This window comes from Phaseolus vulgaris, chromosome 10 (genome assembly GCF_000499845.2).
Source record: "Phaseolus vulgaris cultivar G19833 chromosome 10, P. vulgaris v2.0, whole genome shotgun sequence".
NCBI lineage: Eukaryota > Viridiplantae > Streptophyta > Magnoliopsida > Fabales > Fabaceae > Phaseolus > Phaseolus vulgaris.
This window is the reverse complement of record NC_023750.2, coordinates 12,050,714-12,078,201: the sequence shown is the minus strand read 5'-3', so window position 1 is coordinate 12,078,201 and position 27,488 is coordinate 12,050,714. Positions and strand designations below refer to the sequence as shown.

The 27,488-nt window shown below is 35.3% G+C and overlaps 1 pseudogene; it reads left to right on the top strand.

Moving 5' to 3' along the window:
• The first annotated feature begins 648 nt into the window (after positions 1-648).
• LOC137814707 (uncharacterized) lies at positions 649-2,801 on the top strand (annotated as a pseudogene).
• Positions 2,802-27,488: the final 24,687 nt, after the last annotated feature.

Genomic DNA, 27,488 nt, shown 5'->3' with positions numbered 1-27,488 from the left:
TTAATTGATTCTGATTGCTACCTTTGAAAGTGATTCTGGATTATTGATTGCTTGATTCTTGTAAGAACCTTAAGTAGAGAAAGAGTGGTAAAAGGCAGTGTGATCATTAAAAAAAACCTTATTGTGTGAAACACGAATGTTGAGTGTAAACACGTGAGAAAGTGGTGGGAGACCCAAACTTATTGTTATTTGTAATCTGTTTACTTGAGCATGGCAGGGGAATCGTCAGATAGTGGACTTTCTCAACTACAAATGCAAGCCTTAACAAAACACTTGGAAAGGATAATGAAACAACAAAGTGATGGACTCCATGAGAGGTTGGATCCAATGGAGCAAGCAAAACAAGTAAATCTAGAAAATAGAGGAGGAGATAAGAGGAGGAAAAGAGAAAATGAGGGAGAACAAAGAACTCTGAGAATTGATGGAATAAAATTAAATATTCCCACATTCAATGGGAAAAGTGATCCTGATGCTTACTTGGAGTGGGAAATTAAAGTAGAGCATGTGTTTGCTTGTAATGAGTATAATGAGGAGCAGAAGATGAAGTTGGCAGCAACTGAATTTTCAGATTATGCTTTAACTTGGTGGAATAAATACCAAAGGGACAAAACTAGATAGGAAGAACCCATGGTAGAATCTTGGACAAAAATGAAAAGGATTATGAGGAAGAGATATATTCCAGCAAGCTACAATAGGGATTTGCAACTCAAGCTCCAAAGAATGACTCAAGGAAATAAAAGTGTGGAAGAGTATTTTAAAGAGATGGAGGTAACCATGATTAGAGCTGGAATGAATGAAGTAAACGAAGCAATCATGGCAAGGTTTTTGAATGGACTGAACTACGATATTAGGGATGTTGTGGAGCTGCAAGAGTATGTTGACATTGAGGACTTGTTGCACAAGGCTAACCAAGTAGAACAGCTACTCAAGAGGAAAGGAATCATGAGGAGGAGTTATAACAATGATAATAATTCCAACTGGAAGAATAAGGCAATGAAGGATAAAGGAGTTCCCTCAAGTTCAGCCATGTCTTTAAGTGGGAAGTCATCTAATAGATATAATAATTCACCACCTAAAAGGAAGACAAGTGATGTAAAATGTTTCAAATGCTTAGGAAGGGGACACTATGCTGCAGAATGTCCAACAAAAAAAACTATGTACATGTTATCAAATGGACAAATAGACAGTGAACGTTCAAGTGAAGAAGAGAAGGAGGATGTAGAGGTGGAGTTGGATGCATTAGAGGGTGATTTGTTGATGATTTGAAGGCTTTTAGGAAGCAAAATGCAAGCTTTGGACCAAACCCAAAGGGAAAATATTTTTCCATACTAGATGTTCCATTCAAGGGAAAATATGTTCACTCATAGTTGATGGAGGAAGTTGCACCAATGTAGCTAGCTCAAGACCAGTTACCAAATTGAATTTGGAGACAAAACCGCACCCAAGGCCATACGAGCTTCAATGGCTTAGTGAAGATGGAGAGATGACAATGAGTAAGCAAGTGTAGGTGCACCTATCCATAGGACAATATAATGAAAATGTCTTGTGTGATGTGGTTCCAATGGAGGCAACTCACATTTTGTTAGGGAGGCCGTGACAGTTTGACACCAAGGCTATTCATGATGGTTTCACCAGTAAAATCTCTTTCATGCCGAATAATAAGAAGATCATTCTCAAACCCTTATCTCCTAGAGAGGTGTGTGAGGATCAAATCAAATTGAGAGAAAAGAGAGTCCAAGAGAAAAGAGAGATGAGTGAAACACCTAAACAGAGCAAGAGTGAAACACATGAGAGAAAAATGAGTGGATTACTGAAAGTGAATGAAGTGAAAAAGCGCTACTTTCTAGCAAACCCCTTTACTTACTTTATTGCAAAAACAACACTTTGGTTGCTGACCATTCTAATCAAATTAATTTTCTTCCTAGTGTTGATTCTTTGTTGCAGGAATTCTAGGATGTGTTTCCAAGTGATGTTCCTAGATGACTCCCACCCCTAAGGAGAATTGAACATCACATTGACCTTATTCCAGGAGCATCTTTGCCTAATAGGCCAGCTTATAGAAGCAACCCTCAAGAGACAAAGGAAATCCAAACTCAAGTAGAAGAACTGATGAACAAAGGATGGGTACAAGAGAGCATGAGCCCCTATGTTGTTCCTGTTATTTTGGTGCCTAAAAAGGATGGTTCTTGGAGGACGTGCACAGATTGTAGAGCACTCAATAACATTACCATCAAGTATAAACACCCTATTCCAGGTTAGATGATTTATTGGATGAACTGTACGGTGCTTGTATATTCTCAAAAATTGACTTAAGAAGTGGTTACCATCAAATTAGGATTAGGGAGGGGGATGAATGGAAAACTTCCTTTAAAACAAAATATGGATTGTATGAGTGGCGTGTGATGCCATTTGGGCTAACAAATGCCCCAAGCACTTTTATGAGATTAATGAACCATGTTTTGAGAGAATTTTTGGGCAAATTTGTTGTGATGTATTTTGATGACATCTTGATCTATAACACTAGTTTGGAATTACATGAAGAACATTTGTGTGCCGTTTTGAATGCTCTTAGAAAAGAAAAGTTGTATGCTAATCTTGATAAATGCAGATTTTGTACTGAACAAATTGCGTTCTTGGGTTTTGTGGTAAGTGCCAAAGGAGTTCAGGTAGATTATGAAAAAGTGAAGGCTATCCAAGAATGGCCTATCCCTAAAAATTTGAGTGAGGTTAGGAGCTTTTATGGCCTAGCTAGTTTCTACAGGAGATTTGTAAGGGTTTTAGCACCTTGGCAGCACCCCTAAATGAGATTGTGAAAAAACATGTTGGGTTTAAATGAGAAGAAAAACAGGAAAAAGTCTTTGTCGCCCTTAAGCATGAATTGACTATTGCCCCCATTCTTGCATTGCCAAACTTTGCAAAATCTTTTGAAATTGAATGTGATGCATCTAATGTGGGTATAGGAGTTGTTTTGATGTAAGAAGGTAATCCAATTTCTTATTTTAGTGAGAAATTAAATGGTGGTTCCTTAAACTATCCCGCTTATGATAAGGAATTGTATGCCTTAGTGAGATCATTACAAACATGGCAACACTATCTCTTACCAAAAGAATTTGTGATTCATAGTGACCATGAGTCTTTAAAGTACTTAAAATGCCAAGGAAAATTAAATAAAAGACATGCCAAGTGGGTTGAATTTTTAGAACAATTTCCATATGTCATTAAGCATAAAAAAGGAAAAGGAAATATTGTGGTTGATGCTTTGTCTAGAAGACATGTTTTGATTTCTACTCTTGAAACAAAATTGTTTGGTCTTGAATTTTTAAAAGATATTTATCCACATGATTCTGAATTTGCTGACATCTATAAGACTTGCACAAAGTTTAGTACCAATGGCTATTTTAAGGACAATGGTTATTTGTTTAAGAAGAAAAGATTGTGTGTTCCTAAATGTTCCATTAGGGATCTTTTAGTAAGAGAAGTACATGAGGGGGGGCTAATGGGGCTCTTTGGGGTTCAAAAGAGCTACGACACTTTGCATGAACATTTTTATTGGCCTCACATGAAACGTGATGTACAAAAGTTTTGTGAAAATTGCATTACTTGTAAAAAGGCCAAATCAAAAGTCAACCTCAAGGTTTCTACACTCCTTTACCTATTCCTGATAGCCATTGGATTGATATTTCAATGGACTTTGTATTGGGTTTGCCACGAACTCAAGGAGGGAAAGATTCTATTTTTGTGGTTGTTGACAGATTTCCCAAAATGGCTCATTTTATTCCTTGTAAAAAAATTGATGATGCTTGCCATGTTGCTGACTTGTTTTCAGGGAAGTAGTAAGACTTCATGGGCTACCAAGAAGTATTGTGAGTGATAGGGATACAAAATTCCTAAGTCACTTTTGGAGGACTTTATGGGGTAAGTTAGGTACCAAACTTTTGTTTTCAACTACTTGTCATCCCCAAACAGATGGACAAACAAAGGTAGTGAATAGAACTTTGGGTACCTTAGAACTATTTTGAAAAAAAATTTTGAAAGCTTGGGAATTATGTTTACCTCATATTTAGTTTTCTTACAATAGGGTTGTTCATAGCACAACAAATTGTTCTTCATTTGAAATTGTGTATGGATTAAATCCTTTAACTCCATTAGACTTGTTACCTATGTCTAACATTTCTGTTGTAAAGCATAAAGATGCACAGGCTAAGGCTGACTATGTGAGAAAGCTACACGAACAGGTAAAAGCACAAATTGAAGAAAAGGTTGAAGGTTATTCTAAGCAAGCTAACAAAGGAAGAAAGAAAGTAATCTTTGAGCCTGGAGATTGGGTCTGGGTACACATGAGGAAAGAAAGGTTCCCTGAACAAAGAAAATCAAAGCTCCAACCTAGAGGGGATGGACCTTTCCAAGTGTTAAAAAAGATTAATGACAATGCCTACAAGATTGATCTTCCAAGTAAGTACAATGTGAGTAACACTTTTAACGTTTCTGATTTGTCTCCTTTTACTGCAGATGATGAAGCTTTGGAATTAACTTCAAGTCTCTCTCAAGAGGGAGGGAATGATGAGTACATCCAAACCAGTTTAAAAAGACTTCGTTGATTACATGCACAACATGTTTGGATCCTTAAAAAATAGAATAATATTTTTAGTTTTTTTGCCTCAAGTAGGATTTGAACCCAGAACTAGATGGAAAGTATCAACTTAACCACTGGGAAAAATGATCCTTCTTGAAATATAAGGATTGTAGTTTCGTCTTATTTTCTTACAAACAAGAAAAGACCTCTAGCTAAACTTGTAATTTATACACTATTGGAACTCAGAATAGAGGAACGAATATTTTGACAATTTTAGAGAGTGTTTCTCTACTAGGGTTTTTCCCTGAATCTTGTGATTTTATCAAGAATCCTCCAATTATTGTGGCGATCATCCTTAGGCTTATCAAACTTTGTTTGTGGCGCCTTCCTTTATCCAAGTTTCTATTGTTACTATTTTGAATTTATTCCGTTCCGTAACCCTAAATTCCCAATTTTATTGTCATTTATATTTGGATTCATATCAATTTGGGTCTAGCACACGTAAATATTTCCTAAAGACGCCTAGGCCCAAGAGCGCTAGGGTTTTTAGGGATAAGCTGCATGCTTGATACGTGAAGGCTAGAACGCCTACAATAAATAGATGGGGCCCATGATGCTGGTGCATAAGTTAGTACCCTGGTGGTTATTCTGTGAAGATTTTATGCACTCCAAGGAGATAAGATTCGGTGCAGTTGCAACACTAATCAAACATGCTTTCACTGGAGATAAGGTTCTCATGAGAGAAGGTTGTTACAAGAGGTAACCTAAAAGTAGTCTATAAAAGGGACATGAGATCCCTGGTAAAGGGACATTGTTTCTAAGACTGAAACTATTTACTTACTCATTGTTTCTTAGCCTAGTACTGACTTGATCGTCGGAGTGCAATTAACAGGTAGGACCCCTCTGTTTCAAAAAGAGTCGCATTCCAACATCTCGAGGAAAGAGCAAAATCCAGTAGAGGCAGACAGAGTCACGACCTGCTCCCAGAATCAACCGGCGACCAGGTCAACTGACGAGACCAAGTGTTGTAAATGTTTTTATTACGACGATTATATAACTGTCTTCAAAAATTGTTTTTAACCATCATTATAAGTTCTTTCTATAGTACTATAGGAATTGAATTAAACACAATAAAAAAACAAGAATAAAAAAAGTAAAAATTGAAAACAATAAGAACATACAATGGTGGTAGGTTTGTGTGCGAATGGAATTTGAAGAAGTTTCAAGCAATTTTGACTAAACAAATCACAATATAAACTATTTAGAATTTTTACAAGAGATATTAAATGGTCAAACATCAAATAAAACACACACAAAAAACTGATTAATTAGATAAAAAAGAAAGAACAACAATAAGATTTGGCACTGGAAAAAGTGACAAGGTGTTTGATAAAAGTTTTGATGATTTTAAATGGTGGAAATTAGTTTTTAATCGATGGAATTGAACTATAAACAATAGAAATTGATTTTAAACGGAGGAAATTGATTTTAAACGGAGGAAATTGAAGAACAAAGAACAAGTGAGAAAAGCAAGAAAGACAAATACTGAAACAGAAAAAAAAAATCAGAAACTTAGTTGAATTGAAGTTTTCTTTTGGATCTTGAAACTTTGATCCACCTTATGTAACCCAAGGTGTTCCTTGGATGAAATGAGATGAAGTTGCAGCAAAAGATGAGAGTTGCACTGAATATATGGAGGTTTTGGTGGGATTTGAAGTGTTTTTGGTTCTAAAATTAGGGAAAGGTTTGACGAACTCCCTAGGGTTTCACTAAGCCTCTAAGCTCTCTAGCAAAGTGAGTTTTGGAAGAGAATGAAGTTTGAAATTCAGTTTACTTATACAAAATATAAAATATGAAAACAAAAAGGAAGGAGACACCTATTTACAGACTTCCATGGGTAAGGTTTAGGGTTTAGTCTAGCTAACCCACAGTGAGCTTTTGAAGCTTCTAAACAATGGAGGTGTTGTGACTACTCTATTCACTTGTGCTCTAGAAACCCTTCCTTGCATGTCAAGTGATGGTTTCTAAAGTGTAAATATTTTATTTACTTCTACTCTAGAAAATGGTCTAGAAATATTAGACCTGAAATAACTATTCTACTTTTTAAAATTTTTATATAGACTAAGACAAATATTTATAATGCACATTTTTCTGTTCTTAGTCCTATATCTTGTTAACTTGGAACTTGTGGATGGTCCTCCATCACTTCTCTTTCTTTCTAGGGATTCTGTCTTCCATCTTTACTAAGTTCATGGGAGCTATCCTTACTATTGAGCATGAAAAAGAGGTTGACTACAGAAATTTGTGAGTGGAGAGTGATTCTACTCTGGTTTGTCAATCTTTTTCTTCGGCTCAGATTGCTCTTTGGTTTATGAGAGACATGGAATAAATGTTTGACTTTTTTTGTAAAGAGATTGAGTTTAAAGTTTCTCACATTTTTAGGGAGCACAATCATTGTAATGATAAACTAGCTTCTTTAGGGATAAATAATAGGTTGGAGTTTTCATAGAATAGTGGTTTGTCCCTTAGCCTTTAATTTAACTTTTTTTCATAATAGGTTTAAAATTCTTATGTTTCATTTTGCTTAGATTACGTTTTGGAGTGTTCTTGTATTTCTTTGCATAGGTTTGGTCTAGTCTCCCATGTTTGCCTTTTCTTTTTCTTTTTTATGATATGTTTCATGAGATACCAGATTTCAGAGTGATGCCTAATGAGTTTGTTTTAAAAAAATCCATATGAAACATTTTGTGTTTAATCCTTTAAAGTGTATATGATATTGGATGTTTTACCAATCTTAATTAGTTTTAATTTTAAATCAATATATATATATATATATTATTATTATTAGCTCATTCGGTGTTTGCATAAAAACTCCTTATAGAGATTTACAAGAATTAGAATCCCCATTTTTATACTGAGAAATATGTAACAAGAATTGGTAAAATGGTAAGCAAGGAACATTGATATTATCAAAGATTATGCACAACATAGATAAAAATAGTGTTTATATTATATATGCTTATGAATGTTATGACAAGGATAGCTAAGCACATGTACGAGTAAAGAAATTAAGAAAGAAACTAAAACCATTTTAGCAAAACAATTTTGACTTCTCACCATCATTTGGTAACATAAAAACGGTGAAATTTTGAAAACATTATGGTTGCAGCGACGTAGACGAAGGTGGTGATTGTTATTGACTAGATTCTTATTGGGTAGGAGGTTGAGTTGAGGTAGCCGATTCAGCAGGTAACATTAACAATCCTGAGAAGTTGAGCAAAGGAACTTTGTATCTCATAAGCAGAGGGGGACGCAACTTGCTTTAGCCTAAGCGCTTGTCGATCCTCTGTAACCTGTAGTTGTGTTGCAATGGCAAGGCAGTCTTCATGCAAGGCGTCTTGTATCATGAGTTATGTAGTGTCAACAATACTTGCTGGTTGACTACTCACAAGTACAACAGGCTTTTGCTTATTGCTTTGGGAGCTAGAAGATGGACGTATTGCATAAAAACTATATGATTGTTGTCCACCTCTACTTTTGTATGGGTTTGCACCAGAGCTTCTGCAACAATTTTGGCTTCTTCATCTTCTTTTGCTCGAGCCTTTGTAAGGATTTGAGCTTTTGTTAAGGCTTTGACTCTTCTTGTCTAGCCAACAAATATGCTATGATCTTCTTTTTCAGCTCAACTTCTAGACACTTCTTTTCTAAAACATCTACTATCTTCTGATCAAGCTAAGGTTGGATAGTGTCTAGAGAAGTTGTATGTAGATCATAAAAACCAATCAGACATACTGCTTCAGGAATTTTGATCAACTTCTTCCATAATTCTGTAAAACAAGCAATCACTCACTGAAAACACTCTTATTTGAATTCCTCTCTATTGTATTTCTTTCTGTGGTGCATATTACAATTGAGAGAGCATCCTTTTTATAGGCTTTAGGAAGCTCTTCTAGAAAAATCTTCATTATGGCCTTAAAACCTCACTAACAACATAATTAAAATCCCACTCCCAACTTTTGACCTTTTACATATCCAAACTCCCATTCTACTCTTTTCTAGTAACTTCTAACTTTAAAACCCACAAATTACATTAAAGTTTATTCAACGAAACTCCCCCATAAACTTAAATGTTTCTACCATCCATCATGCCAATCATTTTCTTGAATTTGTCGAAAAAGACTTTCGGTAGCGGTTTTGTGAAGATATCTGCAACTTGATCCTGACTTGCCACATGCACCAATTCCACACTTCCTTTCTTCACATGATCACGAATAAAGTGAAAACGAACGTCAATGTGTTTGCTTCTTTCATGGTTCACTGGGTCCTTTGCCAACTCAATTGCTGATTTGTTGTCAACTTGAACCACGGTTGCACCTAGTTGCTTTAGCTCCATCTTGGTCAACAAGTTTCTAAGCCATATCGCATGACATACACACCAAGAAGCTGCCACATATTCAGCTTCACACGTCGATAGCGTCACAATCGGTTGCTTCTTTGAAAGCCATGAAAATGTTGTGTTCCCCATATAGAATACATATCCCGATGTACTTTTCCTATCATCTATCTCTCCGCACCAATCGCTGTCAGAGTAACCCACCAACTTGTAATCTTCTACTTTTGAGTAGAACAATCCAAGTGATATAGTACCTTGGATGTACCGTAGGACTCGCTTCAACGCCTTCCAATGTGAGTAAAACGGTTCCTCCATGAATCGACTTATGATGCCGACACTTAATGAAAGATCCGGCCTCGTGCATGTGAGATAACGAAGGCTTCCTACCAAACTCCGGTATCTACTTGCATCGACACGTTCTCCTCCATCGAACTTTGAGAGTTTTGCACCTGGTTCCATTGGTATTGATACTGGGTTGCAATTTTCCATCTTGTACTTCTTCAAAATATCCTTTGCATATGTCTCCTGTGATACAAAAATACCCGTCTCTTTTTGTCTAACCTCTAAGCCAAGGAAAAACTTCATCAATCCCAAATCTGTCATCTCAAATTCCCGTCTCATTGTGCCCTTAAACTCTTCTATCATCTCATTATTGTTACCCATAATAATGAGATCATCAACATAAATAGCAACAAATATCATGTTACCTCCATTGTTCTTTGCATAAAGAGCATGCTCGTAAGGACATTGCTTGAACCTGTTCTCCTTGAAGTATGTATCGATACGAGTATTCCATACCTGCGATGCTTGCTTCAACCCGTAAAGTGCCTTCTTAAATTTTAGCACCTTCTTCTCCTCTCCGATTTTCATGTACCCGGGTGGTTGTTCGATGTAGACTTCTTCTTCAAGCACACCATTCAAGAATGCCGACTTGACATCCATTTGAAATATCGGCCATTTAAATTGAGCCGCTTGGGAAATGAGCAATCGAATTGTCTCCATTCTTACAACGGGAGCAAACACCTCATCGTAGTCAATTCCCTCCTTTTGTTTGTATCCCTTCGCAACGAGTCGCGCCTTGTACCTCTCTATCTCGCCTTGAGCATTCATCTTTTTCTTGAATACCCACTTCACACCAATGGGCTGACTTCCGTCTGGCAATTCTGTTAGCTCCCATGTGTTGTTGCGGTCAATCGCTTTAATCTCCTCATCCATGGCAGTTTGCCACTTCTTGTCTCGCACCGCCTCTTCAAAGTTGATATTTTCTGCATCTGCCAAAAGACATACAAGGTGTACCTCATTTGTCGAATCATACAAATCATGCAAACTTCGAATTTTAGGTTGTCGTGGTTCATCTTCATCATCGGTTGTTTCGGAGTTTATACTTGTCGGTGCAACTATTGATGATTCTCGAACTTCAATCATAACCTCTGAAGAATTGTTCCAATCCCACTTGCTTGTTTCATTTATTCGCACATCACGACTCACCATTACCTTCTTGCTTATCGGGTCAAGGAGCTTGTATCCTTTTGTCTTCTCATCATACCCAATAAAAACATACCTTTTGCTTTTGTCTTCGAGCTTCGTTCTTCGTTGATCAGGTACGTGTGCATAAGCCACACTACCAAACACTTTGAGATGAGAAATTGTTGGCTTTTGTCCGCTCCATGCCTCTTGTGGTGTTTGATCATCTAACTTCACATGTGGACATCGATTTTGCACATAAATGGCGCATTGCACAGCTTCCGCCCAAAATTCCTTTGGCATCTTTTTGCTCTTAAGCATTGATCAAACCATGTCGAGAATGGTCCGGTTCTTCCTTTCGGCCACACCATTTTGTTGAGGAGTGTATGGTGCAGTTAGAAATCGCCTTATGCCTTGCTCCTCGCAATACTCCATGAAAGCCGTTGAAGTATACTCGCCACCTCTATCAGATCGTACAACTTTGATCTGTCTATCAGTTGCCCTTTCCACCATCACCTTGAACTTTTTCAACACCTCAAATGCCTCGGATTTTTCCTTCAGAAAATAAACCCAAGTCTTTCGTGAGAAATCATCGATAAAGGTAACAAAATACCTTTTACCGCCGAAGGATTCTGGAGTAATTGGTCCACATATGTCGGTATGAATCAATTCGAGAGGTTGCTTAGCCCAATATTGAGCCTTCTTTGGAAACGAGGTTCTCATATGCTTGCTGAGCACACATTCTTCACAAAATTTTCCCTCGTAGTCCATGTTGGGTAGCCCGTGCACCATATTCTTCTTCGCTAACTCTTTTAGTCCACCATGATGTAGGTGACCAAAACGAAGATGCCACAATGATGCCTTGTCTTCTATGTTGACTTGCAAACATTTTTCTTGTATGCTTCTCAAATTCAGCATGTACATCCGATTTCTTGCCATCTCGATTTGAGCAACCAAACGCCCTTGCTTGTTCTTCAAGTGTAGTAGCCGATCTTTCAGAAAAATCGAGTAACCTTTCTCCGTGAGTTGCCCCATACTCAATATGTTGGTCTTGAGGTCTGATACGTAATAAACATTTTGGAGTGACCCAATTAAGCCATCCTTTTGTAAGTAGCAAACTGTACCTCGCCCTTTGACCTCCACCTTTGATGCATCTCCAAATGACACATGACCATCTTCAATCTTTTGCATATCTTTGAATAGGTACTCGTGACCGCACATATGGTTGCTTGCTCCTGAGTCGAGGTACCACAGAGTGTAACTGTTAATTTTGACTTCATCTTGAGCCATCAAGAGAACACCTTCATTCGTTTCGACTTCCAAGGCTAGGTTGGTTGTTTCTTCTATCTTTATATCAACACGACAATCTTTTGCAAAATGCCCCACTTTACCACAATTGTAACATTTGTCAGAGTTACAATCCTTCGCATAGTGACCATATTTGTGGCATTTGTAGCACTCGATGTTGGAATAATTCGATCGGCCGCCTCTTCCTCTACCACGTCCTCTTCCACGCCAATTTGGTTGGCTCGACTGTTCCTTTTCCTTATAATACCCTTCATGGTTGCTACCTTTTCCACCACGACTGTTTCCACGACTTCCACGACCACGCCCTCTATATTGAGAATTTTGATGATAGAGTAACTTTTCGTCTTTGATTAACGCCTTGGTTTGAAGTGCTTGCTCGAGTGTTTCCTCCTTCTTCTTCTTCTTTCGTTGCTCGTGTGCCTCGAGAGAACCGGCAAGCTTGTCGATTATGAGTGTCGTTAGGTTCTTTGACTCTTCTATTACGCACACAATACTCTCAAAATTATCGGTTAATGTTCTCAAAATCTTCTCCACAACTCGTGCATCGGTCAACTTTTCACCATTTCGGTTAAGTTGATTCACCACAGTCTGTACACGCGTAATATAGTCAGATACACTTTCCGACTCCATCTTCATGCTCTCCAACTCGCCACGAAGAGTTTGTAGACGCACTTGCTTAACTCGGTCGAATCCTTTGAACACCTTTTTTAAGATGTCCCACGCTTCTTTTGAAGTAGTTGCACTGGCAATCTTCTCAAAGCCCGACTCATCAACCGCTCGGAACAACATGTATAGTGCTGCCTTATCCTTTGATCGCATCTCTTTCAACACCTTGGTTTGAGCTGCCGTATAACCCATGGTATTTGTTGGTTCTTCGAAACCTTCTTCGACCACCTCCCATGTATCTTGAGAACCGAAAAGAGCTTTCATTTGAATGCTCCAATTATCATATGTGGTTGCCTTCGATAATCGTGGTAGCGGTATTTGACCCATCACATTCACCATTGGCTCTTGATACCAAATTGTAAAACAAGCAATCACTCACACTTGAATTTTCTCTCTATTGAAAACACTCTTCTTTGAATTTCTCTCTATTGTATTTCTTTCTGTGGTGCATATTACAATTGAGAGAGCATCATTTTTATAGGCTTTAGGAAGCTCTTCTAGAAAAATCTTCATTATGGCCTTAAAACCCCACTAACAACATAATTAAAATCCCACTCCCAACTTTTGACCTTTTACATATCCAAACTCCCATTCTACTCTTTTCTAGTAACTTCTAACTTTAAAACCCACAAATTACATTAAAGTTTATTCAACAAATTCAAAGTCTGGTTCTTGTAAAAAGAATGTGGTGACATCATTGGGTAGGTCGTAAGAAGATTTGTGCTGATCTAGACATTCTTTATGAAATAATCTGGATGAGGACGCTAAGTTGGAATCCTTGTACGTCTTCTCTTTTGATGTTTGAATATTTTCGCCTTCTGTAAGAGTTCTCTTGAAGCCTTATTTTTTAGCAAAGGCATTGGCCCAACTATAAGCCTTTACAGAGAGATCAACCTTGGAAGGTTGAATAGAGAGTGTAATTTAGGGTTCCCGAATAACTTTCAGCTTCTTCAAATTCAACGCTATAAAAGGTGTGGACACATACAGTCCGAAGAAACTTTGTAGACTGTCTTATGCATAATCTGCATAGACGGTTGAGCAACTTTAACTTGGTCTTTCAAAAACTATTGCAAAAATGTGATGTCTCTTTAAGGTAGATATGACTAAGGGGTAGAACGTATACGAGGTTTAAACTTCTGAACAAATATCTAGATCTTCAACTGCTTGTTAGTAGCTTTCTTAGCTTGCTCAACTGCTATACTGTGACTTTATATATGCAACTGCAACAAGTTTTACTATTTGAAATAAAAAATTATTTTAAGTCAAAATTTAATATTTTAATACAAAGGAGGTGACTTAATGATGAGTAGATGGATAAGAAAGATCTTAAAATAGTTTTAAGCAAAAAAAATTTGTAGGGTAGAATTTATTTTGTTTGTAAATTGTTAGAAATAATAGAAAACATTAGAAGATATTTGCACAAAACATTATGTATTATTCCCTTACATCTTCTAATAAGGCGCATATAAGATCAAATGATACAGACATATAATATTAGAAGACATAGACTAAGATAACGTCGAACTACTCAAATACAAATATGTGCTAGTAATATGTTGTAGGAAAATGTTTGTTGCCTCTATCTTACCAAATATATCAATTCAAGATAAAAAGTACAAGTCAAAATCAAAATCTCGTTAAGTTCGAGCTAAAGTTGTTGTATTAGTCAACTTCCTGACACAAGCTATCTTCAACTTTGGACCAGGTATCTGTCTGTAGAGTGTACTTTTACCATGGATCAAAAAATGTCATTAGAAGAACACTGAAGGTGTTCATTTATCATCAAGGAGAGTGAACCTACATCTTGTATTCGTCGAAGGACGTAACCCCTCCTTAGAGTTTTTAAACTACTGAACTAAGAGAGAAAGCTCAAATTATTGTATTCTTCAAGAGATGTAAACATTCTCTATTAATCAAACCAAATAATCAAATGATCATTTAAACCTTTCAACTTTCTTATATTATCTAGGAGTGGCTTGAGGAAAGAATAGTTATAGACAGTCAGGAGTGACTACATTATTAAAGAATACTCGGTTATCTAAAAGTGGTTAGGTGTAAAGAAAACTATGTGTTAGCCAAAACTGACTTGAGTAAAGAATACTTGGTGTCAACTAGAAATGGCTTGAGTAAAGAATACTGGATGTTATCCATGATTGAGTTTAGTAAATAATATTCCAGGGATTAGCAAATAATGATTACGAGGCTAAAAAATACACAAGTGTACTTTGCAGCGATAGTTTGCCAAGTTGAACTTTGCTTGTTGGCTAAGAACTGGATGTAGTCTATTGCAAAAAATGAACTCGTATAAATTTTTGTACATATTTTCTTTCTTCATTATATCCTATATATGATATGTTATTATCATCCACACTAACTCAAGAAGGAGAGTTAGATGAGATATTTATTTTGCACCTATAGTGGTTGGTCAGACGTAAGAACTATGATATGATCACTCGTTAAATTAAAAGTGAAAATACACCAATCAAGTGAGTTAGTTGAGTTATTTAGTTGAGTTTCAAAAGCTAGAAATGTTGTGACCTTTCAAACAAAATATATTCGTTTAAAATAAGATTTCAAATATGTTTGTCTAATTAAATATAAGATGAAGTGTTAAAGTGGCATCCTACCGTGTTCAAAACTACTTATGTAAACACACTTCGTTAAGTCAATCTGTTTCAGCAAATCAGTTTAGTTCAAAGTTTTATCAAACGAAACATTTACTATTTGAAATCTTAACTGGAAATTTTGTTGAAAGACTCATAGTGAGACTATGCTTGCTTAAAATTTTAAAAATTAATTAAATTAAAATTTAACCTTTATTTCTTGTGATTTTCCTGTTTTTCACCAACATGTTTCAATATTTTTGGCCAACTCCTTCGATTTTCATCATTGTATTTCTAAATTTTGAACCTAAAAATTTCATCCCTAAGATAGGATTAATTTACGAACATTAGATCTAGATTTTAGATTTCACATTTGAATGAAATTCTAGGTGAATTTATATTTCATCTAACTTAGGAAAAGTGACTGTAAATAGTTTTTGCATTTTCTTTAGAAATAAACTTGTGAGATATTCAAGAATTGAGAGATTTTCTAGAGCCCTTTTAAAGTACTTTGAAAGAGATAGTTCACTCTTCTCATTTAAATCGTATTTTGAATTATTGGATTAAGTCACAACTTCATCAACACTTATCTTAGAACTTTTTCAAGTGGCATGACAACCTCCATCACTCCACAAATCAATCTCTTTTATGTTCATGTTCTTATTTTTAAAGCAAGCCCTCACACTTTAATAATGTCATGAATGAAACATGTCCAGTGACAAACTTCTTAGAGTTCTTATTTTTACCTTCTTCCTTGTGTTGTATTGTTCTTATTCTTGTATTCATATTCTTGTTCCACTCTTAGATATAAAATTTCACACTTAGATACTCCTTATGGATTAATTCCTGTTTAGTGGTGAACATCTTTAAGTTTATTTCTTGTGATCTAAAATTTCATAAAAAAAAGTATTGCAAATCAAGTTTCTTAACTCTAATATACTAATTGAAGTTAGAGACTCATCACTTTGTTCAAAATTTAATTTGTTAGATTTTTACTTCCTCCTATCATTATTTCATGTAACTTAATTTTGTGTCTTCACTCATCATTTGCAGATAAATAAACAAAAATGTAATTTAAAAAAAAAATAGGAATAAATCTTGCAACTCAAATCATAAATTAAAAGAAAATTCATAACTTATATTCTACTCCACAAAACTTATTCAACACAAGGTTTTTTTTAAGAAAATAAACTTGAAAAAATTAAATTTAGGATTTGGAATCACCAAAATAATGTTTTGAAATAATAGTGTTCTTGATGAAACCCTAATTGATAGAGCACGTACTGAGCCAACCCAACCTTCTAGAAGGATGATCAGGAGGGTGACATAGAACTCAGGGCTTGGCCAGACACATTCCATAGCCAATGACTCAGGACCCATTATTCCTCAAAAGATTACTAGGAGCATAGCACAAATGATTGGACCTGAGCATAAACTATTTTCCTTGCTTTGTATTTCTTTAGAGTAGGAGTTAAATAGAATAATTGGGTTTGTGCAGGGTCCAAATTAAACCTTAGCTTTTATAAACCTGATCCTGCCTGTTGACCAGAGCGCAAGAGCCTTGCCTCGTCAAATCTGGATCGACTTTGCACCGTGCTAGCTTCCGTCCTTCACCTTGATTCACCTCAAGAACCTGCAAAAGACAGAACGGCGCCGCTGCGGCCGATCGCGCTCCGACGCTCAAGTCAGCGGCTGAACCACCAAAATACTAAGAGAAATAAGAACTTCAGGAACCGTGCAATGTTCTCTCTCAGCGTACTCAAGTTCTCGCAAGCGTAAAAGAAGTATTCTAAAACGCGCGTACCTCAGAAGTTCGTTAGGATCCCTTATATACCTGTGCGCTTTCTCTCTCCTGACAGTTGCACATCTGGACACGTGGCTCGTATCCAGCTGTACCCGTGTCACCATCTGGAGCATCCTTGACTTGAGCGTCACCTTTTACTCTTCAGGCTGTTTGAATAAGTTACTTATGCAGGAAGCAACTCAGCGTGTAGCTGCCTTGGAGCGCGATCTCTTCTGTGTGGCGAGTACGAGTGTCTTCATACACACCTTCCTTGTGGTCTCGCCGGCCGCCATTATATTCTACTTTACTTGCTTCACTGTGCATGCTCGGGTAAGCTGCTCCCCGACCTCAACCTCTGGCCAGCTAGGGAATGACCATCTGACGACTTCATCCTTTGCTTCGAAGCTTTCCTGATCCTTCGGCGATGTCCTCCTCTCGGCGATCTCCGATCACCTTGTCGCCTGGGTTCACATCCGACGACTACGACACAGACCTGGTGACCGCCGGTTTAGGTACGCTAGAGATCGGGGCACGCCAACTTAACGACTGGCGACTACACGATCCCCCGACTTCCTTCCCTTCTACCAGCCAGGTGTCCCGTTCAACACGCCTACATTATAGCTTGCTGCCACGTCATCTATTCCGACTACCTGGGCAATACAAAACCTTACATACATCATGCCTAGTCACACTTCCCAGATGCTCAAATGTTAAAAGTGTGACCTTCTAGATCCATGACCAGTGGTGCGTAACTAGGGAGCTAAGTAGGTTTACCTTGAATTTTGAATTTCTCTCCATACACTAAAGTCACGACACCTCTTTCTACAAATGGTGGCCTTTCCTCTTGTAATTCACACATTATTTTGAGTAAAGAAACTCTGTGTGAGTGATTTTTTGAGTGCCTAAATTCCTCTGAGTCTTATCTTGGCTAAATACTTCAAGTGGTGTTATAATTAATGGCCTAAAAAAGAGGGGGATGAATTATTTGACAAATGATTTTTGCAAAGATTGGATAGGAATGAAGTTTTATCAAAAATCACAGAAGAACAATCAAGGAAGTCAAACAATCAAAGCAATTAAATCTGTTTGCAGTAAATCAATCGGTTGAAACTTCGTTTTAATCGGTTGTTTATAGCAGCAGTAAAACAAATTCAAATCAAACAGTTTATAATGAGTGAGTGTTAGAGAGAGAGGGATTACACAACCAAATTATACTGGTTCACTCAACCCTGAGTTACATCCAGTCCCCAGAACAACCACTGTGTTTTCCACTAGCAATCAATTACAAATTACAAAATACAACACCACAAAGAGGTGATCTTGATACCACAAGAACACTCACCATCCTTTCCTTTCACACAAACTTAGTTAGAACACCCTCTAACCTTATAGGTTTACACACCTTTTACAAGTATAGAAAAGAACTATTACAAGAATCAGAAAGGAACAGATTACACTTGGTAATTCAAGAATCACAGAGCTCCTAAGATCAGATCTTGAACCAATGCACAACTACTTAGCAATCTTGCAAAACTTTTGTATTAAATCTCTTCTAAAAAAACATTTTCATTCTCACTTGTTGTGTCTTTTTGAATACAAAGAGAAACCATATTTATAGCTCTTAAAACTAGTCGTCATAGGTAATCACGAGCCAAATCAATTTTAATTCAACTGAAACAAAATTTAACAGGATTTTGAAAAGCTGTTAGGAAATGTGACAATCAACCGGTTGAAATTTCGTTTTAACCGGTTGAATTGGTTATGACAGTTAGTCAACTAAGTCAAAAGCACTTTCGAAAACCTTCAAATAAGCTAAGTGTAAAACAACCGATTATATCGTGATTTCAACTAGTTGTTTTTCTCTTTGCTTTGAAAAACATTTTTCTCTTTAAAAAAGATTGATCTAGCTTGTGCATAGGACTAAGAATGATCTTTACAAGAATTCTAAATACCTTAAAACTAAGCTTCAACCAAAACAGCAAAGCATCAACCCTTCAACACAGATTTGGATCATCAAAGGTTCCACGTTCTACAAGTTGAAACTCTCCTCCATGTGGCATAAACTCCTCCACTCCTCCACCTCCATGTAAGTCTTCAACCATATAAGTCTATCCTTCTTCTTATCTAATTCCACTTCTTCTATAATTGCCAATTCTAATTCCTTTTGAATTTTAATTTCCACTTGCATTTCTCCTTTGTGTGAGTCTTTTTTCTTTGAAGAGAAACTGATGTGATTCCACTAGCCATATAGAGAATGATTCTTGACATTCTTAGGAATCACCTTGAGCTGGACATTATTGAGGCACTTTTCTTAGAGTTGGATCATTGTTCTAAGACAAGAACTCACCAAAAACTAGTACCAAATCCCAAACTCATTTGGATGTTCCACATATTGTCAAATTGAACCAAAAGAGATGGAGGAAAGGCAAAAACACTAATTAACAAAACAAAACAGTAAGGTACCGAATCAAATTGCTGGAATTGAAGAAGAAAAGATGAAAAACAACCAAGAACACAAATGAACCATAGCTACACAATAACAAGCTGAAATTGCCGAACCAAAACAACTAGGAAACAAGCAAATTAACAAGGGAAGAAAGGAAGGAGAAGAGAATGCTCATGAAGATGGAAGAATGGTTGGATGATCACACCACTAGAAGTATGGATGCTCCTAGATGAGTGTGCAAGCCGCCACTTGAGGAAACCATGATCCTTCAAGATAAGACTAGAGAAGAAGGCTCAAAAGCTCTCCAATGCTCACTCCAATTTTGAGTATAGTTTCTTTAGATAAATTCAAATCTGAAAAATACAAAGAGAGCACCTCTATTTATAGCCTAAGGTGATGAAATATAAGCTACACAAATTCAAAAACTCCCTCCCAAAAAGCTTCTAGAATTTGCGCCTAAAACAAAGCATGAGGAAGGTGTGACTTCTTCCTTCACTTTGGCACCTCCTTTTCTACTCCTACACCTATCTACTAACACACACCCCCTAAGACTCCTAACTAAAGACTAAAAGATGCTTTAACAATAGAGGTTTCTAATGTTTCCCTCTAAGCACCTTCAACAGTATTCTTTATTATTTAATACTTGGCCTTTCCCTTCATAGGATGGACTTGGGTTTGGGCTTGGGCTTTGGGCTTGGGCCTCTCTTTTATTTTATGTCTTCTTTTAATTTTGAGAAGACTAGAAGGAAGAACTTCAAGTGTGATGGTGAATTGCCTCTTCCTTCATTAATAAAAACCTCCTTTACTTGACTCTCATCATACTCCCCGAGTTGGAGAGAATTCGTCCACGAATTCTGAATCCTTGCATATAACAAAGTCAGTTTACTTTTACAATCAAAAGTGTAAGAAAAAGGAAGACATGACTTAGCAGATGGAACCAAAGGGATTGCAGAAAAGGATGTCCTATAAATCGACCAAGGTGGAAAAATTTGTTTGGGAATGATGATGTTTTTTGGAAAAAGACCTCTTAAATGGTGAAACCCATTAGGAGGTATGAAAAAATCATCCCTAACATATTTTAACCAAGGTGGTGTTGAAATAGGAACCTTGGGTAATGAAAAAGATAAAGAAGAAAAAGACCTTGGAGGGTCCATTTGAGGTATAGCACGAGTCAACATGATGGATTTAGAGGAGAAAATGGTGTGACTCGGTGTAGTACTTACTTCTTTTTCTTTCTCATTTTCTCTTTTAGTTTTCATTTTTATTTGGTCCTCATGAACCTCTTTGGGAGAGAAGGGTTTTAATATAACCTTGCGCCCTAGGAAGGAAAAAGACATTGTATTGGATAGGCCATCATGTAAAGCATGTCTATCATATTGCCAAGGCCTTCCTAAAAGAAGATGAGATGCTTCCATGGGCACAACATCACATAAAACTTCATCTTTATACTTTCCTATTGCAAAGTTAATGAGGACTTGTTTATTCACCATGATTTCACCTACTTCACTAAGCCATTGTAATTTGTAGGGCTTGGTATGAGAGATAGTGGGTAAGGCTAACTTCTCCACAACTCTTGTACTAGCCACATTAGTGCAACTTCCCCCATCAATAATCAAGGAACATAACTTGTTGTTGATAAGACATCGGGTGTGAAAAATATTTTCTCTTTGAGTATCATTCAAAGATTTTGGAATTGTGCCCAACATACGTCTTACCATCAATAAGTCACTTTCACAAGGACTTTCACTCTCATTTTCACTTGATGGTCTAGAAGGTGAAGAATGCCTAGGTGAATTGGAATCATGCTCACTAACTACAATGCCTTCATGCATGTACATACTTCGTTTAGAAGGGCAATTAGCAGCAATGTGACCATATCCCAAACATTTAAAACACTTTTGACTAGACGATTTAATTGGGGATTTAGGCCTAGAAGTAGATGGCGTAGGATCCTTGGGTTTGAAAGAAGAATCTTTGGAAGGATGTTTAAAATAAGAATTTTTATTTCTCCAAGACTTGGAGTAGTATCCATCATTGGAAACATTTTTGAAAGAGTTTTTCTTAGCAAGTTGGGCTTCCACCTTCATTGCAAGATGAACTAAAGAGCCCAATGATGAATACTCTTGTAACTCAACAATGTCTTGAATATCCTTCCTAAGACCACTCACAAACCTAGCAATCATAGCTTCCTCACTTTCCTCTAATTCAATTTTAAGCACAAGCGTTTCTAGCTCTTTATAATATTCATCCACATTTAGCGTGTCTTGTTGAAACCGTTGGAGTCTCAACATGAGGTCTTTCCTAAAATGTGGGGGCACAAATCTAGCGCGCATTTGATCCTTTAAAGAGTTCCAAGAGTCCACGGGAGGACCCTTGTGATAGATAATGTCCTTTACAATTCCATGCCACCATTTCATGGCATAATCACTAAACTCTAGGGTGGCTAGCTTAAGCTTATGCTCATCTTGGATCTCATGGATCTCAAATATTTGTTCACACTTAGCCTCCCAATCTAAATATACATTAGGATCACTAGAGCCATTAAAACAAGGAAGCTTGACCGAAGGTAGCCTAGCCTTTGCATCTTGGTAGTAACCATTGCCGTAGTGATGTCTTTCTCCTTGATGATGAGGTCTTTGTCCATGAAATTGTGGTGTATTCCTCCTTCTCCTATAATGCTCTTCTTCACGACCAAAATCATTTGAAGAGGCTCTTGAAGATGGTCTATGAGAATGATGCCCATCATGGATAGAAGGAGATGGTCTAGCTTGTTGGACCTCCATCTTTTGCATTTTCTCTTCCAAACGTCTAATAGTTCTTTGTGCTTCATGTAATTCACCAAGGATTGAAGCTTTGGAAGGAGAATTCTGCTTGTAGGATGCATCACTTGAAAATCCAGCCATTTGAAATTAAAAACAGCAAACACACAAAACAGCAAACAAGTCAAAATTAGCAAAAATAGTGAGTGTTTTAAGCAAAAATGCCGAAGTGAATTGAGGCAGAAAAATATAGGTCACTCTCAAAGAAATAATGTCCTTGCACCAATCTGATCTTGAGGCCTTGGAATCCTCAAATGAAAGATGTCAAAGCAAGCACACCAATCTCAAAAGCAACCACCACAAAACCAATGAAACAATAAAGACAAACAAGAAAAGGTATAAGCAAGGAAAGGTAATTGCAAAAGGAAAACTATATGTAAGACAAACTCAAAGAGTAAGAATGAAAGACAATCAAGAAAATAACTCAATGAGAAAAGTAGGCACACAAAAGAATACTTAAGGAAAAACACTAGAGTAGATGAAGAAAAGAAAAAATTTAACTACTGGAATTTTTTTTTTTTTTTAATGCAAACTGTGCTTGATATTCACTGATTTAACTGGAATGATGTAGAGCGAACTGGATTATGAAATTTAAACCACAGAAACTTCAAGATGTTAACTCAATAATGGCACTGGAATCAATTAAAAACAGTAAACCAATTAATTGAGATAAAAATTTTAAAATCGCTGCCAGATTACCGTATTCTTTTCGGCAGAATTGTACACTTTTTTTATTTTATTTATCATTTTTTGTGTACTTTGAATTTTTGAATGATTCTTTTTTCTATTCTTTTCTAACACTTTGAATATCACAAATACAGAATTTCAGAATTTTCCAGTGAGTAAATCAATTGCAATAAGGAAAAACAGTAAGCACTTTTTTTCAGAAACAGAGGAATCCTAATAGGAACAAAAAACAGAATTATGAACTAGCAAAGACATAATGGAAAATGATGTATTGGAACTTGTATAGGTCTAGAATACAAGTATGAACTCAATTCTAAAAAGAAAATGCACAAAGGATCAATATCAATTCAGAAAATTATATGACACTAAAGCAAGAAACAATCAAAAACAATAAAAGTACTACTAGAAGTAATGACAATTATGGAATAACATGACTAAGACAAAACTTGACATGATTACAAAATTAAAAGACATATGACAAAAATAACAAGTGAAAGGAAGCTTAAGGTAAACTCTAGGAAGGAGAATGCCATTCCAAAAGAGCAACCATACTCGTATGAATAATGAGTGCCATAAACCTTTTCACAAGCACTTGGTGTAACAAAAGAAAAACAGCAAGAAAACTCTATTAACACCTAAAACAGAAACTTAAATTGCAAGAAAATTAAAGAGCTCTTGAAATTAAAGTGCACACAACTCAACAATTAAACAAGAAGAACCTAAGACTCATGATACCACATGATGTGATTCCACTAGCCATATAGAGAATGATTCTTGACATTCTTAGGAATCACCTTGAGCTGGACATTATTGAGGCACTTTTCTTAGAGTTGGATAATTGTTCTAAGACTAGAACTCACCAAAAACTAGTACCAAATCCCAAACTCATTTGGATGTTCCACATATTGTCAAATTGAACCAAATGAGATGGAGGAAAGGCAAAAACTCTAATTAACAAAACAAAACAGTAAGGTACCGAATCAAATTGCTGGAATTGAAGAAGAAAAGATGAAAAACAGCCAAGAACACAAATGAACCATAGCTACACAATAACAAGCTGAAATTGCCGAACCAAAACAACTAGGAAACAAGCTAAGACAAGGAAATTAACAAGAGAAGAAAGGAAGGAGAAGAGAATGCTCATGAAGATGGAAGAATGGTTGGATGATCACGCCACTAGAAGTATGGATGCTCCTAGATGAGTGTGCAAGCCGCCACTTGAGGAAACCATGATCCTTCAAGATAAGACTAGAGAAGAAGGCTCAAAAGCTCTCCAATGCTCACTCCAATTTTGAGTATTGTTTCTTTAGATAAATTCAAATCTGAAAAATACAAAGAGAGCACCTCTATTTATAGCCTAAGGTGCTGAAATATAAGCTACACAAATTCAAAAACTCCCTCCCATAAAGCTTCTAGAATTTGCGCCTAAAACAAAGCATGAGGAAGGTGTGACTTCTTCCTTCACTTTGGCACCTCCTTTTCTACTCCTACACCTATCTACTAACACACCCCCCCTAAGACTCCTAACTAAAGACTAAAAGATGCTTTAACAATAGAGGTTTCTAATGTTTCCCTCTAAGCACCTTCAACAATGTTCTTTATTATTTAATACTTGGCCTTGCCCTTCATAGGATGGACTTGGGTTTGGGCTTGGGCTTTGGGCTTGGGCCTCTCTTTATTTTATGTCTTCTTTTAATTTTGAGAAGACTAGAAGGAAGAACTTCAAGTGTGATGGTGAATTGCCTCTTCCTTCATTAATAAAAACCTCCTTTACTTGACTCTGATCAGAAACTTCACACATACTTAACCATTTGGTTAAGTTTGTGTCTAGTGGCAATCCTCATTGCCATCAATATATTTTCTAATCCAGATCTAATACAAGTGAGACCAATAATTCAATGAGTGTGTCACCTAAATCAACTCATATCAATTCTTACCGAGAATGAGTTAGAGTCTTTTGAGGTGGATGTTCGAGTTGTGTGAGTGAATCGACTTCTTCTATGAAGGGTTATTAAGCTTTATGTTGAAAACCGAGTGGTGATCCACCTGCAAAAGACTCTCTAATGTTCAATTCAATAAGAGCTTTAAGTATATTGAGTAAAAGGTGAGTAAAAAGTATTGGTTGAGTGAAGAATACTCCTTGATATGGTATTTATAGGCCTTTGGATTTGTGTAATATCTTAGTAACTAATTCAATTATCTAATAGCTGACTTCCATGAAAACATGGATAAATTATTTTCCAATATTAACTAGAGATGCGGTAACTGCAAGTGATTAATGTTCATTGTTATAAATAGATATTATTTTCTTGTTTTTGGTACCAGGTAGTACAAAGAGTTATGAACCTTAAAAGAGTAACACTTTTGTTCTAAAATTTTCAAGTAAAATAGTATACTTTTGTTCTAAAATTTTCAAGTAAAATATCACAATTTAATAACTTTATTGTATCATCATATAAGAACGTTTTTCAAATAATCGTAGATTCCGAAACTACATATAATACACTTACAATTCATAATTTTTTTGGATATCATTTACAATTTTTAATAAATTTTTCTTGTGTATGCCTGAAATAAGTCTTTACTTCGTGTAGATCTATTTTAATGTTTTAGTCATTAAATTGAGTTGCAACAGTTTCGTTTAGAGAGAAGACTAAAAAAATCTTCATGTTTAGCTTTTGATAAACTAATTTTTCTTTTAAAATAAATAAGTTTTTTTTTTTTGGATGTTGATACTTCAATTTTAAAAAGTTTAAATAAAGTAACATGTTCTTTTTATTTCTATTTAAATTGGTAAAAAATTTAAAATATAATCAAGTTATGAATTTAGACGTCACCAACAATATATAATTTTATAAAAAAAAATTATAAAATAATGTTAAACATCATTATGAGATCTCTAACATTTCAAATATACTCAAATATATTGATACTTCATACTTCACAATCATTTCTTATCACATAAAATAATTTATCATATATAATTTATAATTTATAATTTATGGATATTATTTACTATTTTAAATAAATTTTTATTTGAAGGTAATAATCTTAAATCACTGTGAAAGGATGTTTTCTGTCTAAAGTTTGCTTTGTTTGATGTTTAAAAGTAATGTAAAGAGTTAAAAAATTGTAGAATATATATTTATAAATCTTTCATCTTATAATTTGGATTAACATATTATTAAATAAAAACTAATTTTAGAAATAAAAAATAATTACTATATTAACTAAATTAAATACTACAAAAATTATTAATATCTAAAATAATTTATATTATTAATAAATAGTTTCTAAATTCGTATTTAATTAGCTACCAAAGTCTTAAAAAGTCATAAGTGAAAATAAAGAGTAAGGTACTAAAAGAAGCTAATGATATTCTACAATTCTATATTAATTCAACTTAATAATGAAATTTATACTTGAACTCAATCCATAATCTTTTTGTTAGATTGATGACTATTTTACGACAAGTGTATCGAGTTATAAGTATTAAATTGTCCCTAAGGATGGATATTGAACCCACAAGAAACAAGAAATAGTTCTAAAATCTCAAGTATAACATTCACTGAATATAAGAAAATGTGTAAAAATTTTGTTTGAAAGGTTGTTTGTACCATGAATTTGTAAAAAATTATATAAAAATAAAGTAAATGATTGGGAAAATTGCAATTGAGATTCATCCTTCTCATTCGTATGTATTTTTTATGAATAAAAACATATAACATTTCATCTTGATTAACATTGATGCACATATAAAAATCATTTGTATTGATTCCTTGCATACAAAATTATTAAGAATGTCTCCCAAATATTAATTCATTGCATATTTATAAAAATCTCTTATCATTACGAACAAATGTTATAAAACAATTAACATTTCAAATTTATTCCTAACTTTCAAATATGTTAAGCATTATTCTTTAGGTCATATGCTTATAAGTACTTTCCAGTCAAATCTAAGAATCAAAATCAAGATAAAGATTCAAACTTTAACAATAAAATGACAATATCAATCATCAATCAAGAACAAAATATTATAAATAAATATCACCTCAATACATAAGAGTTTGGGAATAAATCATTCACATTCATCTTATAATCCAAAAATATGTAAAAAGATTCAAATTCTTAAATTAGGGGTTGAATTATAACTATTTTATCAATTAAATTCCACAAGTGCCTATCTTTTTGTATGAAATATTACTAAATTATGACACTTATCATAGATGCGTACATACATACATACGTACAAATCAAACATGAACTCACATATCAGGAATATTCACCAAGAAATATCTACTAACATCTTCTAGAAGACTCATATTAAGCGTTATCTACCGAAAACTAATACTTCATAATTTTAGTAGCTCAGGTATCTAACTTCAACTACCTGGATTATACTAAGTTTAAGGTATATCCATATCTACGCTTGAACATGTATTATGAAAATACGAACTTTCATTCAACTTCTCACAATCTGATGTCTCAGTCTACATTACATCAATGAAGTTATAAATCTATGTTAAAACATGTATTTTTGCTTAATACATGTATTCAACCATGGTTCATATATCCTCTTTTATACATTTCATTCATGTATATCACAACATACTCAACAAATATTATTATTCAATACATTCCAACTAAAATTATTTTTCTTCCTTCGTCATACAAAAAATTACACTATTAATAAACATGTCATCACTACTATAAAAGGGTGTTTAGACGACGGTTTTTAAAGCA